Raw genomic sequence first — 18,390 nt, 5'->3', positions numbered from 1 at the left:
GGTGTGGCTCGAAGGCTTGAGAAGCGGAGGGGTGCAGATCGCACCCAGGTCTGAGAGCTGAGACCCAGGAGCACGGGGGGCAGAAGACGGATGCCACTGGTCTGCAGGCAGACAGGTGGAATGAGCCCAGCCTTTCCCGCCTTGCTGTTTTACTCGAGCCCTAGAGCCCTGGGTGGACAGGGTGATGCCCCCCACACTGGTGAGGATGGGTCTCCACTCAGTCTCCACTCAGTCCAGAGGCAAACACACATCTCACGCAGAAATAATGCAGAACCAGCCACCTGGGCACCCTGGGGCCTGCTCAGGTCGATGCACAAAACCAGCGCCACGTGTGGCCCTCACGTCTGCATGTTCGCGTCACACCATGCGCATTGCTCAGTCATCGCCTTGGTGAGCTTGTAAGCTCATTGTGTGGTTCTGGGGGTCTTTGTCCCAGGCGGTGGTGGTGATGACAGGCTCCCCACCACCCCAGCTCAGGCGCAGAAGGTGATGCCACCAACGGCTCCTTATTTCAGATGCTTGAGCGGGTGCTCTGTGAAGCCAGTTCCACCTCCGCACCATCTGTTCCCTATACCGATTCCATTCGGAGTGTGTGCCTGCCTTCCTTGGGGTGCAGCCTTCTTTCAGGGAGGAACTGTGTCCTGTTCACCTACATCTCCTGTGATATATCTTATGGCTGAATAAGTACCTATAGGATAGCTCGGTGGTGGAATGATAGGTTCATTGGAAGGAAAACTTAATACTTTTTTTTTTGAGACGGAGTTTCACACTCATTGCCCAGGCTGAAGTGCAATGGCATGATCTCGGCTCACTGCAACCTCTCCCTCCCGGGTTCAAGTGATTCTCCTCCCTCAGCCTCCCAAATAGCTGGGATTACAGGCACCCACCACCACGCCTGGCTAATTTTCATTAGAGATGGGATTTCACCATGTTGGCCAGGCTGGTCTTAAAGTCCTGACCTCAGGTGATGCACCCACCTCGGCCACCCAAAGTGCTGGGAATTACAGGCATGAGCCACCGCACCCAGCAACTTAATATCGTTTTTTATCATTTACAATGGGCTTGTTAAATGCTTATTATAATGGGCTTGTTAAACACTTATGTTACTGTTATTTTTTAAAATGTTATCTGTGACCTTTCACCTTTTCATAGCACTTCATGCGTGAATCTTTAAAAAAGGTCCTTTAGCCGTGGGGAAGGAGTTATCCCTTTGAGCAGAGGGAGGCGGAGGGACAGGCCTTAGTGGGTCTGAGCACAGGCAGTCACCCCAGCCTTGGTGCTTACTTACGTCTGTTCTCTGTTCACCGTAGCAGCGTCCACTCACTGTCGGCTTAAAAATAAGCTTTTTCCTCCTCTTTCTAATCAGAACAGTTAGTTTGTTAACTGTCATGTTACGGTATCGAGAATGATGGCTTTCAGGCCTCAGATTATGACACAAGTAGTAAATGCGGCTGACCCTGAACAACATGGGTTTGAGCTTTGAAGGATCACTTAAACTTTTTTTTTTCCAACCAAACCCTTATTGAAAAAACCTGGCTTTGTGAAGGGCCGACGTTTCCTACATGCAGTTCCACAGGGTGGGCGCGGGGCCTGCAGACGCATAGATTTGGGTAAACTTGGGGTGTCCTGGAACTGATGTCCCTGTGTAGACGGAGGGACAACTGCAGCTTTTTAAAAGTTTGTGTCCTGCCTTGTTCTAAAAAGGCTCCAGGGTGGATGCAAAATCATTTCATTCTTTCAGTTTTCTTGGTGGGATATTGATGATTGTTCTTCAGTGTCTAAAATCCTGAGTGAGAAGAGTTAGTGCTTCAGGAACAAAGCCACAGTCTGGAAACACACATTGAGATGCGCACCTTTTCATGGTTTCACAAAAGGTCGTGGTCATACTTGATTCAGTTGAACCACAGGAAATTGCCAATATTTGGCTGCTTTTGGCCTACAAAATGGCAAGTTCGTATATTAAAACCAAAGGCTTCCGGGATGGGGAAAATGGGAACCAATAAGAACCTGAAGTTTTCTGTCATGGCCCATGAGTCACAGGTGAGTAAACCCGCGCGAGGGGATGTTGGCTGTACGGTATTTTCCTTCTGTTTTGAGACTGTCAGAAAAAGGTCAGTTTGATTCCATGTGGTCCCTGCACCTCGCCTTTGCTGCAGAGGGAACTTGCCATTTTACTTCTTGTCCCCAGAGTGCCCAGGAGGCCGATGCCATGTAGAAGACCTGCAGGTCGGTGGACGTGAATGGGCATCAGACATGCTGTGCACCTTGGGACGCATCTGAGAAGCGCGTGCTTGCAGCAGGTCTGGGGTGAGGGTGTATTCCGTCTCCTCTCCCTTCTCTGGCTTTGCAGGCCTTGGAAGTTGGTCCTGGGAAGTGAAATTAGCTAATGCTAATTAGCTCCAGGTCAAAGGCTGAATCAGGCTCATCATTTCCTGCAGTGTCCACAGCAGCAGGTCCGTAAACTCGACATGACCTGAACCGGGAGAGTCAAGATTCCGTCCTGCTTTGCGGCTGGGTTGTGTGTGGTCTTAAGAAAGTGAACATGGGTTTTCTTGACTCTGAGGGGGGCCGATAAGACCCACCCTTCACTAGGGGTGTGAAGCATTGGGCCTTCCTGTCAGGAAGCAGCAGGGACTCGAGAAAGCACCACGTGCCCTCCAGTTCCCTTACGTTGAAATGGTTTGTACTCGGCCGTGCCGGGTCATTTTGGGAGGTAAGTGGGGAGTTTCACGTGGGGTTGTGCAGTATTCTTAGGTGTCAGGTGCGAGAGTTGAATTCGTAGAAGCTGTGCAGATAGGAAAGGGCCTGGCAGGAGTGCTGTTTACACGGGGCCGACTTAACACAAGGTCTGCGCTCTCCCTGGGTTCGTGTCTGGTCGTTCTCTCCCAGTCTGCACCGGGACCTTCACGTGAGTCAGCGCCGTCAGCCCCTCTGTCATCCCGCTCTGCGTAAACGTCTGAGGGTCTGTGCACAGCTGCTCTGTGAGAGTGAGTTGTGATAATGAACGGAGAAACAGTGAACACACCCTGGATTGGTTGGCACTGGTTCCACGGCCAGTTCCGCCGTGGTTGGAGTGATCCATGATAAAGTGTGCTGGACTCCTATGCAGAGCTCTGAATTTCAGAGGCCCTTTAACTCGGCAGCTAACCAGCTGCTTCCTTCAGAAGACATTCGAGTCCTCTTTACCTGCCAGGGTGACCCTGGGAGTTTGAAGATGAGTGAGACAAGCCCTCCCTTTCTTGTGGGTTTTACTGTCCAGAGGGGAGACGGATGTGGATGGTAAAGGAGGCCCTATCGGCGGTCAGTGCACGTCGGTTTTATTTCTTCAGCACTTGCTGTGTTCAGGCAGTGCCCCGGGCCATGTGCAGAGCATCTGGGGACCCTGCTCATGGCATTCCAGGCACAGCTAGGGTCTGTGCCGTCTTCATGCTTGGCCCGGGTTTTGGGGGAAGTACCGAGGGGAGGGCCCCTGCCTTTGTTGGAGAGGGTTGGAAGTCAGGGCAGCCTTCCATGAGGAGATGATCACCAGCTCATTCCTCAAGAAAGCGAGGGGGGTCCCCGTGTGGGCAGAGCAGGGCGGCAAGCACAGACCCGGGTGTGGGGTCTGCTGGGAGACAGCGGGGGTGAGGTGCTGAAGGCAGTTGGAATTTACAGGATAAATTATCACTAAGGTGATGTTGGGAAAACAGATAGAAAATTGGGACTCTCTGGGGTAAACGTGGACTTAGGGTTACCCTGGGTATGGGTGTTTTCAGGCTCTGAAGGCAGAGATTTAGGAAACTGGGGCAGAGCTGAGCCCCAGACGAGGATGAGACCACCCTGGGGAATGTTGAATGAGGCAGGGATGGAAACCCAGTGAGTGTCCTGGGGTTGGTCCCGCAGGAAGGCGGCAGAGGAGACCAGCGCCCCAGCAGGAAGGCGGCAGAGGAGACCAGCGCCCTCAAAGGCATTGGGGCCTGCCTCTCAGTGCTGGGATTGCAGGCATGAGCCACCGCTCCCGGCCGCTACTGGCATAATTTCTAAGCTACTCTGTCTCATACCCGCTTCCATATATATATTTTTTAAAACCAGTTTTATGGCTGTATTTTTTCCAAGAGAACCAAACAGTTACCTGTTTGAAGTACAAATAACACTGACACCGTGTTTAACAACCAAAAATGCCAGTTTGCACAGAAGTTTCCAAATAAGTCGGGTTGAGCCTTGCAGTGTCATACCTGCTCTCAGATTTCTACACGATGTGTAGATAGCGAGGCAGGGGCGGCTTGTACATCTTCAGGTTTCCATTCTACTAACTTAACTGGAGCTATATTTTCATGGCATTTATTGTGAAGCTTGTTAAAGGAACAGTTGGGAAAAATTTCACATTTTTAGAATTTTCATAGTAATAGTTGTAATTTACAAAGAATTTAAAATAGTGTAGTTATTATTTTGCTTTTTTCTAGATGTGCCCCTGAACAGGGTTGCTAATTATCATTTCTAAATCACAGGATTCAGAACAGTACCCTTTTTAAGCAGACACCTGTAATCAAGGAATTCCACCTCGTCAGTTCACTTTAAGCATTTTAAAAATATTTAAAAATATATTTTTTTATCCTAGTTGGCACCTGTGGCTATAGTTTATTTTCATTGTTGAGGAATATCCCATGATGGGAACAAACCATAATTCATCTGTTTTCGTATCGATGGACATGTGGATTATTTTGGGAGGGTGTGTATGTCTACTCAGCCTTCATTTTTTCAGGATCTTTTGTAGAAGATAATGTGGCGGTATAACATCCTCTGCTATGGAGCCAACATGAGCCCTGATTACAGCCACACAGACTGTCACGCCTTGTTACCAATACACAGAGCCATTTTCTTAAGTCGAAACACAGCAGAACCTGAAGTCATCTGAACGGGTCCTCCGATTATTACACTTGGAATTCACTTTTTATTAATATTTCTGCTAATTAGGAAGTATACCAATTATACAGAAATCTGAGAATGTCTAATTATACGTTTATAACAGAGAAAAACCCTCCTGTTTGATACCCTAGAACACATGGCTAGGAATGTGTCTCCCTCATGCCCTGCCACTGTTTTCTTCGCTTGAAATGTGAAATGACACTTGAAGATGGTTTTCTAGTGACTGTTAGACTCGCATAGTTCTTCAGAGACAGAAGATGTAAAGCACGTGGAGAATTTCTGCTGTTTGGAATGAGATTTCCTGGCTGCCTCATTCAGGCCGCCACCGCTGCCTTCCCCTCTGGCCGCCTGCACCGTGGGACGTCTGAGGAGGTCCCTGTTTCATCCTCTGGAAGTTCTGAAAAGGAAGGAGAGGAGGGTGTGCGAGGTGTGGTACCTTTGTGTTGGTCCCTCGAGCTTTTATTTGGAGTCTCGGCTGCCTTGGTGGCTCCTGCCTTTATGTCCCTGGCTTGTGGCTTCATCCTTGTGTCTTAAGTCACAGGCAGACAGATGAAAAGGGAAGTTGTATTTAGCCAACAGCTTGATCTTATTCTCAAGGCTCAAATCGACTGGGTATTTGGAACCTTCTGTGCAAATTGGCATTTTTGGTTTTTAAACATGGTGTCTTATTTGTACTTCAAATGGGTAACTGGTTCTCCTGGAAAAAATATAGCCATAAAACTGGTTTTTAAAAAAATAGGGGAGTGGGTATGAGAGAGTGGCTTAGAAATTACACCAGTAATAGCAGGTCGTGGTGGCTCACACCTGTAATCCCAGCACTTTGAGAGGCCGAGGCAGGTGAATCACCTGAGGTCAGGAGTTTGAGACCAGCCTGGCCAACACGGTGAGACGCCGTCTCTACTGAAAATATGAAAATTAGCCAGGCGTGGTGGCAGGCACCTGTAATCCCAGCTACTCGGGAGGCTGAGGCAGGAGAAACACTTGTACCCGAGAGGTGCAGAGGTTGCAGTGAGCCAAGATCACGCCAGTACACTCCACCCTGGGTGACAGAGCAGAGACTCCATCTAAAAAAACAAAAACCGGTAATGGAAACCTGACTGTGTTATCTGTGATGGAGGTGGCGGATTCTTTCGTTTTTAGTGACAGGATGAATTGGATGTGTGTTTGCAGTATTGATCTTGACAAGGGAAATGGTCAGAGCCAATGTGCCGCCCAGCTTGGGCCTCACCACCGGCAGAAGAACCTGGCGGGGGACAGACTGGAGGCTGAGACCGAGGGGGGTTTTCTCGTGCCGTGAAGCTGGTGCAGTCACTGCTCCTGGACTCTTGCTGGAGGGAGGTGGCCCCTTCACCTCGCAGGCTCTGGTGCGGTGGAGACCTTAGGACCTGCCTAAGTCATCAGGATGATGACTGCAAGATATTTGAGTCTCAATAGCGTTTCTGGGTTCCTTCTATTTTTAATCTGCTTTCTAGCACTAGGCAAGTGAAGACATGGAAAGTAAAAACCCGTCTAACTTGTAGAGGTGTAGGGTTGTGTAGGAGCAGACTATGGCCTCTGGCTCTGTTGAAAGGTCGTGGTAAACTCTTAGCTGGCATGGTCAGGGGGTAAATTACCTTGTTTAATCGAAATGTGAATGAGTCAAAGCTGGCACCTGCATCGTTGATGAAACACCTGATTTTAAAGGAACATGTCGATATGCCGTAAGATACCAGCAAGTTCCTCACTGAGGTTCGGCGCGGGTTCGCAGGAGCTGGGCCTTGTGTCACCAGGGTTGCCTCTGGGAGAAGATGCTCAGTGTGCGCGTTAGTCATTTAGCCTTTCCAGATCCGAGGAACAGCTCGCTGTGGTTTTTTTTAGAAGCTGTATTTTGAGTCAGTTTGTCCCACTTGAAGGTGCTGCGCTATTTCAGACCTTTGCTCTGCACCATGTACTCGTTTTCTTGTCCCCTGATAACTGCCTTGGTTGCCCCTGGCCTGACATTCGAGCCTCGTCGTTCATGGACGCAGAGGCTCAGTGGTGGGTCCCAGGCCGCGACTCCGGCTTTCACAGTTGCGTGCCTCTCACTGTGGTTTATCACATCACTCCCGGGATCTCCCGTTTATAGGAAGTGTGTCCGTTTCCCGCAGGCCCTGTGTGGTGTGGAAACCACTCCTACCTTTCTCCTGTTTGAACTATACCGTGAAAGGTATTTCTGTTCTTCTGGTCAACTGTCAGAATCTTGAGGATACAGTGATTTATGTAACTTATCACACATTTCTCAGCAGTTCTTATGAATTTTATTCTGTTGTGATATTGCAGTTTTCGTGGCTACGCTGGCCTCACATTGTGGCCCTTGGTAACTACCTTGAAATGAATTGCCTTCCCCCTTGTGTGTTAAGGTTTCACCTGGGAGCTGTTGAGGCCTCAGCTCTGTGGGGCAGTGCCTCTGCTCTCCTGACAAGAGGAAGAATCTCTTTAGAGCATTTCTAGTGTGGCTTTTGCTTCTTCCCTTACTTTTCAGAAAGAGACATCCACTAAAGTCGTAAATTATGCTCAGGGATGGACACACGGGTCAGCTGACAGAGTGGAGTCCAGAATAGACCCAAAGACGCAAAAGCAGGTCGGTGGAATTTGAGTCTTTTCAACAAATGGTGCTGGAATTATCGGACAGCCATATGCAAAAGAGTGAAAACAAGGAGAAATTCCTGTATGAAAATTAAGGTGGACCACAGCCCTGAACGTAAAATGCCAAACTAGAAAACCTGTAGAAGAAAAGGAAATCGTCGAGACCTGGGGTCTTGACCTAGGGTTAGAGCTCTTAGCCGTGATACCATGACCCACCGGGAAGATAACAAGGAGATAAGATGTCATCAAAATTAAACTTTTACTATAAAAGACACCCCTAGGGAATTGAAGAGACACATTTTCTACAGACGGGGAGAAGATGTCTACAAATCATGCAGCCGGCAAAGGACTCGTGTCCAGAATGCACACAGGACTCCCAAGGCTCGTGACTGAGAGAACAAACCACCTGACTTAAAAGCGGGCAGAGACCTGAACAGGTGCTTTGTCAAGAAGGACGAGAGTGTGGTCCGAAAGCATCTGAAATCACCTTCAGTGCGACTGGTTTCACCGAGACGTGCGTTGCAGCTGCGGTGAATTTTTTCACACCCCTGCTGGAGTGGCTGATGTGAGGTCTTCAACACCAGGTGCTAGTGAGGACAGAGGCAGCCAGGACTCCTGTGCGATGCTGGAGTTCAGCGCAGTGTAGATGGCTTGGTGGTTTCTTACAAAACTGAACTCACACAAACGTGGGGACCGGTGACCCCACTCCTGGGTATTTACCCTAGAGAAACAGAAGCCGATGTTCAAGAAAAACTGTGTCCAGATGTTGAACATGGGGGTTCTTGTCAGTGGCTGGGGTGAGAGTACCAGCCTGGCAGGCTGGGGGAGCCCGCGGGACGGCAGCTGGAGGAGCTCGAAGGCTGCCTGCCTCACGGCTGTCAGCACAGCATCCCCTCTTGGCCCTGGAGCAAGCTTTGGGTTCACAAGCCTCTGCGCCTGGGCTTGCCTCCTGGGATCTCCGTCACTCTCCTGAGAGGGCCCTGGTGTCACTTTCCCGGCGGGACCCAAGCCGCAGGCAACTGCGACCTCAGATTCAGTTGAACTTTGCCTGACCTCTCATTCCAGCACGAGTGCTCACCTCCCCCGTGCAGAGCCTCAGGTTCCCTTGAGAACCCCAGAGACGGAATCTCCCAATTTAACAAGACCGTTGGTGACAAGATTTGAGCAGTACTGATTTGACTCAGCTTCCAGAGTTTAAGTTCCCAGGACACAGTCCTGGTCCTTCCCTGCCCTCATCCTGTGGCTGGTGTGGATGTGGGGTTTCCGGAGGGTGAGGGCCGAGGCAGTGGCTGGTGTGGATGTGGGGTTTCCGGAGGGTGAGGGCCGAGGCAGTGGCTGGTGTGGATGTGGGGTTTCCGGAGGGTGAGGGCCGAGGCAGTGGCTGGTGTGGATGTGGGGTTTCCGGAGGGTGAGGGCCGAGGCAGTGGCTGGTGTGGATGTTGGGTTTCCGGAGGGTGAGGGCCGAGGCAGTGGCTGGTGTGGATGTGGGGTTTCCGGAGGGTGAGGGCCGAGGCAGTGGCTGGTGTGGATGTTGGGGTTTCCGGAGGGTGAGGGCCGAGGCAGTGGCTGGTGTGGATGTGGGGTTTCCGGAGGGTCAGGGCTGAGGCAGTGGCTGGTGTGGATGTGGGGTTTCTGGAGGGTGAGGACTGAGGCAGGTCAGCAGCAGGGGGATGACTTATTGATCAATGTCTTTGAGGATAGCTAGGATTAATGGCCTTTATAGGACTGTAGGTTTGGGGTATTCTTATTTCATTTTATTTTTTTTAATTGACTTGGATTTCACGTGGAGTGACCTATGGCAGTGTGGCCTCCCACGTGCCCAGCAATCCGTGTGCTGACGCTGACGCTGTTGCTGTGTGTGATCCCGTCATCCCACGAGGTGGCCACGGTTATCACCGCGTTTTACTGACACGAAACTTGGAGAGCAGAGGGTTTAGGAAACTCCTGAAGCCATGCTGTCAGCGGGACCCGGGTGGTCCGGCCTTAGACCCTGCACTGTTTGCCCCTTGCCATGCTGTCAGCGGGACCCGGGTGGTCTGGCCTTAGACCCTGCACTGTTTGCCCCTCGCCACGCTGTCAGCGGGACCCGGGTGGTCTGGCCTTAGACCCTGCACTGTTTGCCCCTCGCCATGCTGTGAGTGGGGACCTGCGTGGTCCGGCCTTAGACCCTGCACTGTTTGCCGCTCGCCATGCTGTCAGTGGGGACCCACATGGTCTGGCCTTAGAACTCAAGCTGGTCGCCCCTCGCCACGTTGTCAGCGGGGAGCCGGGTGGTCCGGCCTTAGAACTCACGCTGGTCGCCCCTCCCCACCATGTTGTGGGGTTTTTCCTGCTTCTGGGCAGCATTTGATAGCTTGTGAAACAAGACCAAGACTTACTATGAGTGGATAAGCCATTATCTGTCTGAGATCCAGAACATTCCCTGGACCTGGCCTTGCGGATGTCACCTAAGGGGAGGTAAAAACATTTTCATTGTGGTCATTGGGGCTCCTGAAATGGTGTTTTTCCCAGTGAAAGTTTCCGCACAGAAATCTGTTAACTCAATACTATATGAACAGGAAGAGGCATGTTGGGCTCTAGTTAAATGTCTCAGAGCTGCAGAAGTAAATGAGGGGCACTTTCCGAGCACAGCCTCCCGGAGGAGGCCGAGAAAGTTTGCCTGGAGGGTTTGCCGTGAAGCGGGACTCGGGTAGGGCTGGTCTGCCTGGGTGGCCTCTGGCGTGTGACGTAGGTTAGTGAAGTAGTGAGGGGTGGTGGCGTGAGGTCGGTGGTCCCCGAGGAAGCGCCTAGCAAGGCTGCTTGTGGTGGGGTGGAAAACTGCCGTTCAGTGGCTGTAATCCTGGTTTCATGGGTCTGATATGCATTCCTGCACTTGGATCCCAGCCAGGTCAGATGACCCTGAAAGGACATTCGGGCTGTGATGGCTGCGCCCGTTCTCAGCATCTGCAGGGCCTTCCCGTGCGTGTGTTTCCATTTTCTTTCAGAGGCTCAGCACAATTTAATTCTCTATCCCAGAGAAGTCGCGAGAAATAGAAGGAAACGTGGAATGAAGACGTGGTTGAGGGAAGTGTCGTGTGGTCTTGGACCTTACTTTGCCTTGGTTGGTGCTCAGGAACTCCACCTGCTCTCAGAGCTGAGCTGTTTCTGCCCGGAAGTCCTGCCTTTTATCCTGTGTCTCCTTGAGGCCCCTTGAGACACTGCAAGAAGCTTCATTACCAAATTGCCTTTTCCTTTTACGGCAGTTGGATATATTTGCTGCAAAACAAAGGAATAACCCCCCTTAACCCTCTAATATGGTGATTAAATGCATTTAAGTATAGATAAAATTCAGTCTTGAAGGGCCTGGCATTTTAATCATCTTTGGGTCATGTAACTAGTGTTGTTGGTGATTAAAATCTGACAGCTTTCTTCTGCCACATTCCTCAGTTTTGAATGATGATCTTGCTGGTTGTACCTTGGAGCGGCATTTGTGGCAGTAGAGAGCAGAGTGGTGGTTTCTAGAGGCTGGGAAAGGACAGAGGGGAGGCTCCTGCAGGATGCCGGTGTTCCTGGTTTAGGGGATTTGGGCTCAGCCACCTTCGTGTGTCCATGTAAAGTATAGCCAGGATCATTTTCACTCACCCCACTTTAGTTGAGTGTTGGAGCTTCAGGATGTGTGTGCCCACATCACCTGGGCCATGATCCTGGAGCCGGGTGAGACTGTGATTCCCGGTTTTATAGAATTAGTCTGGGATTATTAAAAATAAAAGCACTTGAGGCATTCAAATGCTATTTACTGAAGGTGATTTATGTGCAGTTCTTCAGAAACACTTCTCTGAGGAAGCATCTATAATTTCTGTTTTCTGCCACTCGGTGCTAGAAAGAATTGTGCAACGCCCAAGTGGGAGAGTGGTTGTGGTGGAGAGTTGACCGGCATTATTCCCGTCCCTCCGCCGTGCAAGCAAGATTAAACGTGCCTCTGGCTCCCCTCAGCCTTCTCACCTGCAGGACGCCTGGTGTGGCAGTGTGCTGCTTTCTGTTCTCTTTTTGGGGAGAATGAGTGGTGTTTCTGTGTCCTGCTCAGCTCAGCGTGGTGCCGTTGTGTGGGTGAGGAGCTTGGTTGCTAGGTGACCCTTCCAGGCCTGCTTCCTGCCTCCCGCCTCCTCAGGCCTTGTTCTAAAGTGACAGATAACCCGTGTGCTTTGGAAGAGGACAGCTGCAGGGCAGGGGAGCATTTGTTCAGACTTTCTCCTTGCACTGACGTTTGAGCCCTGGTCCAGCCTGGGCCCCTACAGAGCTGCCTTTGTGTGTTGCAAACCATTCCCTCCCAATAACTGTGCTTTTAGAGGTTTGGAAATGTGACTTAACTCATCTTCAATTTAAAGTGTACTATTAAATTTTAATGTTGAAATTGATGTATTTTATGGCCTTTTATTTGATTTCTCTCTTGATTGATTTTTCTTTTCCCCATATGAGACATGGCATCTTAAGGGAGAAAGCCTGGTGTGGCCCCCTTTCCTGAGGATCGAAGTGAATTCTGAAAGCCGTTTATGAAGGCAGTGAAATAATCAGGGAACCGTTATTACAGCTACGCCCATCCACATGAAGCGAGCACTACTCATAAGCAGAAAAAAATAAAAAGCAGCCCGAGGGCAGGTGAGTGCTGTTGCTGCCTGTGTTCCTCTCCCCGCCCTGAGTAACGGAAGTGCCGGTGGCGGCGGCTGAGTCAGCCTCCAAGCCCGGCCTGCGCCCCCGTCACAGCCCTCTGCATCTGCAGGGGCACAGGCCGTGTTGCCACCCCTCGCTCGGTGCCAGGGCTGATGCGTCAGGAACAGGTGGTGCTGCCACCCCTTGCTCGGTGCCAGGGCTGATCTGTCAGGATCCCTCATGCTCATCTGGTCCTCATGTCTTCATCACCAGCCTCTGGCTCGTACCGGGCTTGTTTTTACCTTGGTATGTGTTGTTGGGGGGTGCTCAGCCCTCCGAGGGAATCGGTCCTTAGCTGATTCACGTTCAACAGGACTGGGGGGTGGGCTCTTGTTCCGTGTCCTGGATCCCAGGAAGCCCGTGCCCTGGACCCTGTAATGCCCGGGATCTTCCTGAGAATCCCTGGTGCCATTGGAGCACAGCCCGGCCCACTCCAGGCGTCCCCATTTCACCACTTTGTAACTGCACTTGTGTTTAGTGGGTCTTCCAGGATTTAGACACTGCTTGGTGTGAGCCAGGTTTTGTGTGGAAAAGGGACAGGTCATATGCAGGAGCCTGAGCCCTGGTCCAAGCCGGCAACCAACCAGCCCAGAACCATCTTTTATGCTTCCAGATTCTGTGGCCAAAAACTTACACAGGGACATAGAGGGTGATGCACTTCTGCTCAGTGTCGTCTGCAGTCTCAGCTGGAGGGATGGAAATGATGTGGAGCTTTTTCACTCCTGGCCTGGGCTTGGACCTGCTGTGCAGCCTCTCAGTGGCACCAGGGCCCCCTTGTGTCACGGCGGCCTCGGGTTGGTGGCACTGCCCCAGGGTGTCCCAGGCTCCAAGGCCAGTGTTCCGTCCAGCAAGGGGAAGCTGTACTTAAGGTCTAGTCTAGGAAGGTGCCTGGGTCCCATCCTTCAGAGTAGTCCCACGCCCACCACACATCAAGTGGGGGGTGGGTGGGGGGGTGGGGGACAGGCAGGGCGGGAGGCCCTACCAGAATTTGCAGCTGTGTTTTCAGGTGATCCCACTAGGCCTCTTATTTTTGCCTAGTCAGGTATATAATTCTTCTTTTTTCTTTTTTTTGAGACAGGGTCTCCCTTTCATTGCCCAGGCTGGAGTGCAGTGGTGTGAGCATGGCTCACTGCAGCGTTGACCTCCCAGGCTCAAGCAATCCTACTGCCTCAGCCTCCTGAGTAGCCAGGACCACAGGCGTATGCCCCCATGCCTGGTTTATTTTTGTATTTTTTGTAGAGATGGAGTTTTGCAATGTTGCCCAGGCTGGATTCGAACTCCTGGACTTAAGCAGTCCAGCTGCCTCAGCCTCTCAAAGTACTGAGATCACAGGCACGAGCCACCGTGCTTGGCCAAGTATGTCTCTAATTTCAAAATTAAGAGGACCCAGAGCCAGTTAATTACGTCTCTATTGGAACATGCTGCTTGCAGTACATTAAGAAAAATCGTCCAGAACTTGGAAAGGGGCTGGACAGAGACAGCCCTTCGAGGTTGTCTGATGAGCCCCTGGGGTCTTTAACCATCTGGAGGGATGTACCGTGTCAGACTCAGTGTTGTCGACAGACTGAAGCCCAGGTTTTGTGAGGTCACGTGTTGGCTTGTAGGATTTTCTCTGGCAGAGATGAGTGACTTCTGTTCACCGAGATGCTCATCTCAGGAACTCCATGGCCTGAGGGATGGCAGCCTGTTTCCAAGCTGACCGAGCAATCTCACGCTACCCTTACTTTCTGAAACGCCTGTGAGTGACGTCTCACACGGTCTTTGAAGCGGCTTCATGCCCGCGTTCCTCGTTAATGACCGAATGCTTTTTTGAGCCCTCCTCCCCTTTCTTTGGGGGGTTCCGATCTCGGTTCTCGCACGTTCCGTTTCTACGGGAAATTCGAAAGCTGCTGAGTGTGGAAAGCACCAAGGAGGCTGTGCTCCTGCCCTTCCGTGAGCCTTCCAGGCATCGTCCCCTCCCCTCGGCGAGGTGGCGTCCATGGTACACTGAGGAGGCTGTGCTCCTGCCTCCACCCCCGTGAGCCTTCCAGGCATCCTCCCCTCCCCTCGGCGAGGCGGCGTCCATGGCACCAGGTCTTCCAGCTCGGATCGCCTGGCGGTGGTCTCGGCGCAGCTGTGGGATTTGTGTGGTGCCCGGTCACTGCCAGGCGTGAGGGTCAGCGGCCTGTGGATGCTGCTCCTCTGTTAGGTGAGGAGGGTGCAGTCCTCGCTGCCTGGGTGATGCCTCGGAGGAGCATGTGCTGGGCAGGCTACCCTTCCAGGGGTGCTGAGCGAAGCCGCTTCTGGCCAGCACAGTCGGAGGTTTCCAGACATTGCATGTTGGTTTCTGACACGATTGGCCACTTGTGGAGTTGTCGATTTCTTAGCTTCACGTTGTCAATTCCAGAAGCAGGGCTTTTGGTTTAGACTGAGCCATCTCCAGGACACGCAGCCTGCAGAGGCCCCTGTGCGGTGGTGAGAACATCGCAATTTCACAGCTTGGCTGCCCTGAGGGGAACATGACTCTCCTTTGTTTTTTTTACATATTAACTAAGCTGCGATAGAGGCAAGGAAGGCACTGGCAAGAGAACTTTTACATTTCAAACAAAAATTCCCTTTTTGAACCCTTTCAAATCGGAGCAAGACATTCTGGCTTGTGTGTTCTGTTTGGAATTGGTTAGAATCCCTCAGAAAGTGAAAACTATTTCCCAAACAGGGCCGGTATTGGCCAAAGTTGTAAAGTGATAATTAACATTAAGAATTTTGACTTAAAAAATTCTGAAATAAAATGGCAAAAAGGCAGGAGGGAGCACCCTCTGGGGTTTGCGATCTCTTGCTTGAAATTGATGGTGACAAGGCTGCAGCATGAGGGTCCGGAGCCCATCCTGCCACCTGACATGGAGGGGCCTGGGCGAGGTCCTTGGCTCGTCCGAGCCGTGGTTACGTAGGATGGCGATGAAGCAAGGGTGATGTGAGGTCATACTTGTAAAGCCCTGGGCCCGATTCTGGTCAGATGGTGAATACTCAGATCTGAGGTGCTGCTGCCACTCTGGCCCTGGCCCATCCCTGGCAGATGCGACAAACTGTCACCGAGGGCCAGAAAAGTTACTGTTCCAAATTAGAGATACTTGTTTTAAGGGCTCTGGTGTTTAACTCTGTGGAAATCAGAAGTACAGGTGGCAGTGAAGAACATTTTTCTAAATTCTTATATATCCTATTATTTCAAATAGCCCATAGAGATATCAAGTTCCAGGAGGACTGGAGGAACAGGAACCTTTCAAACCCTGCTTAAACTTGTTTTCATGTCTTTGTTTTAACAAAAAGATTTCTTTGCATCTTCTCCCTTATCCAGAAGTGAGTGTGAACACTGAGTTATTCATGGGAGCCAAGAAACGACACGCAGCCCAAAGTGATGTTTGTTTCCCTGAAATGATTTGTGTGTGTTCACCTTAAAATGCAACTCGGTAAAACGGGTGTTTCGAGGAATGACTTTGTTTAAATTACCCAGGTAAAAATGTGACAGTTAAATTTCATCCAGTCTGTGCAGGTGTCCAAAGCCCTCTTCTGTGGTTGCGTGTGAGTTTATGTGACTTGCGGTTATTTTTGAAGAAAGAGAATCTGTTGTTGCTGAGGACTTCAGAGGGTGTGCTGGGATTGTGTAGGGCGGACGTCGGGGGCTTCAGTGTGTGTGGCTTCCTTGAAGAGGTTTAAATTAAGGTTGAGTGTCCCTACTCCAAAATGCTCCGAAACCTGAAACATTCCGAGCTCCCTCATGACACTCGAAGCAAATGCTCTTTGGATTTCAGAATGGGGATGCTCAACCGGAAAGTGAAACATGGTAAGACCCTTCTGGCCCCAGGAGCCTGGATATAGGGACACGTGGCCTGTGCCGGGTGTCCCTGGAGCGTGAGGCAGCCTGGGCTCACTGGGCTGGCTTTTGTAGGAGCCGCAAAAGGGAAGAGGGTCAAAGTGGCCACGCCTGGCTCCTGAGAAGGGTGGGCCCGGCGGGCAGCAGCGGAGTCCCCAGCGTCCGGGGCTCCTGTCCCTGGTGGAGTTGAGAGCCTCCTCCAGTTGTGGCCTCTGCCCTGTCAGCAGCCACTGAGGCCTGGAGGGAGCTTGGGGAGAGAGGGGGCTGAGGAGGAAGGAGAGGGCCGGTGTCGGCCTGTGCTAGCCTCGTGCATTACTCCTGCATCCAAGGTGCATGGCCTTGCCTCGTGGCATAGCGGTTTCTGGGTGTGCAGTGCTCTTGTCTGCAGTAATGGCTTTGTCTCTAGCCCTTGGAGGCAAGTTCCCTTTTTTTTTCCGTGAAAAAGAGGTAGAAAATCTTATAGAAATGCATTTGGCCACTGCTTTTGCTGGAATGTCTATTTTCCAATAAAACATGGTACGCTTAGGCTAAATCTGAAAGTATCTCCTAGTGAGTCTTGTGTAGAGTAAGTACAGTTCATGCATATTTTAAAGCAGGTAGATTTAGGAACGCAGGGCATCCCGGTGCTAGGATGGAGTTTTCCACTAGCTGTTGGAATGGAATCTGTAGAGCCTCAGGTGCTTTCACCATGAGGTTAGCGAGGGTGCGCTCACAGCCCTGCCTGCGCCACGTCCCTTCTGTTAGAGTGTCTGCTGGGGCCTGCGTGGGTCACCTGAGCTTTGCTGTTAACTTTTTCACATGTGCCTTTTTATCGAATACTAGAATAAACTTGACCTCACAAACTGGGGGGAGAGAGAAAAGTATATCTGGGACATCTTTAATTATATCTTGGAAAATAAATGTGGGCAAAAAATTTCTGCATATGTGTGCTTGCTGGGGATGGGGTTCCCTGTCTCACCCTGACGCATGTTTGCACATTTTGTTGTAATCTTGGGTCTATGGCAACAAAACTGTAGAAGTTGGCTATGACTTATTTTCTAAAATCTAGAAATAAACATACAATTGGAATCATAATCTGCTGGACTTGTTTGTAAAACCTGATTTGAGCTATCATTTTTGCTTGGTATATTAACAATTTCATTTTTTATTTAACGTGGTGTAAAATGAATGGAACAAGTATTTAATTCAAACACAAATTCAAAAATAATTGTTACCCTTTTGTTTTCATATCAACATATTGCTTCAGCAAGTTTATTCTCATTAATAGTTCTAGTTTCTCTGAGTGCAGCATAATTGTTAGAATTAAGAAAAAGGTTGGGCACGGGTGCCTCATGCTTGTAATTCCAGCACTTTGGGAGGTCAAGGCAGGAGCATCATTTGAGGCCAAGGAGTTAAGACCAGCCTGGACAACATAGCAAGACCTCATCTCTGTAACAGAAAAATTAGCTGGGCGTGGTGGTGCGTGCCTGTGGTCCCTGCTACTCTGGAGGCTGAGGTGGGAGGATCACTTGAGGCTACAGTGAGCTGCGATTGCTCCACCGCGCTCCAGTCTGGGCAACAGAGTCAAGTCCCTGTCTCAGAAAAAGGAGAAAAGAAAAAAAAAACTCCAGAAATGTCGTTTTCTTTTTTAATCATCTCAAAAGAGAAATCAGTTTTTTTCTCATAATGTAAAGGGTAACTGATAAGATTCTTTCCTTGTGTTGTTTTTTCCTTTTCAAATATTTACAGTATTATGTCCACATCTTCTGTCATCTCATTACAAAGCAGCAGGTGTCTTCGAGGTTAGTGGTGTTTTTCTGTCTTGCACCTTGGAGAACAGCCAGCATGAAACCTCTTACCATGATCGTGCGCATTGAGTCCCAATTAAAATCCTCTCCAGAGATGCCTGTGCTGCTTATTATAGCAGAACTTTGGTTGTGCTAAAATGTGCATTCAGCTAATGGTTTTAAGTTCATATCTGAGATGATTCTGTATAATTCATTAAGCAGAAGGGATCAGTAATTTAAGGTAATTCTGGCTGACATCATTTAGAGGATATTTTTCACTTCTATTCAAGTTAAAACTTCCTTCGTGATAGTCATTTTGTGATTCATTTAAATATGTGCTTTATTTCATAGCTCAAATTTTCACTAGTCATTTCATAACATAGAATTTTGAAAGCAGATTTGGCAAAATCTAATAAAATGTTTGCTTATTCAGGTCATTTGTAAGGTCCCAAGGAACAGCACTCAGAATTGCTGGTAACTGTGGTACGTTTAAAGTCTGATGATAGAAGTCACTTGAACGGTAAGGGCTTCTCTGTGAGGCAGACGGGGTTTTTGAACCCTGACCTCCTGATGCACCAGCCC

At 50.1% G+C, this 18,390-nt stretch overlaps 1 protein-coding gene across 6 annotated transcripts in view; it reads left to right on the top strand.

Annotated features, from left to right (window-relative positions):
• Positions 1–18,390, top strand: part of DIP2C (disco interacting protein 2 homolog C) — a 405,817-nt gene that overhangs the window by 90,233 nt on the left and 297,194 nt on the right. Inside the window, exon 1 of one of the 6 annotated variants that reach the window (XM_063669489.1) lies at positions 12,126–12,144. The exons of the other annotated variants lie outside the window; for them this stretch is intronic. The gene's annotated coding sequence lies outside the window, so the exon portion shown is untranslated. Of the gene's footprint in view, positions 1–12,125; positions 12,145–18,390 lie in introns of those variants that run through there. 6 annotated transcript variants of the gene reach the window in all.

Source organism: Pongo pygmaeus, chromosome 8 (assembly GCF_028885625.2).
Source record: "Pongo pygmaeus isolate AG05252 chromosome 8, NHGRI_mPonPyg2-v2.0_pri, whole genome shotgun sequence".
NCBI lineage: Eukaryota > Metazoa > Chordata > Mammalia > Primates > Hominidae > Pongo > Pongo pygmaeus.
This window is presented reverse-complemented; position numbering and strand designations above follow the sequence as displayed.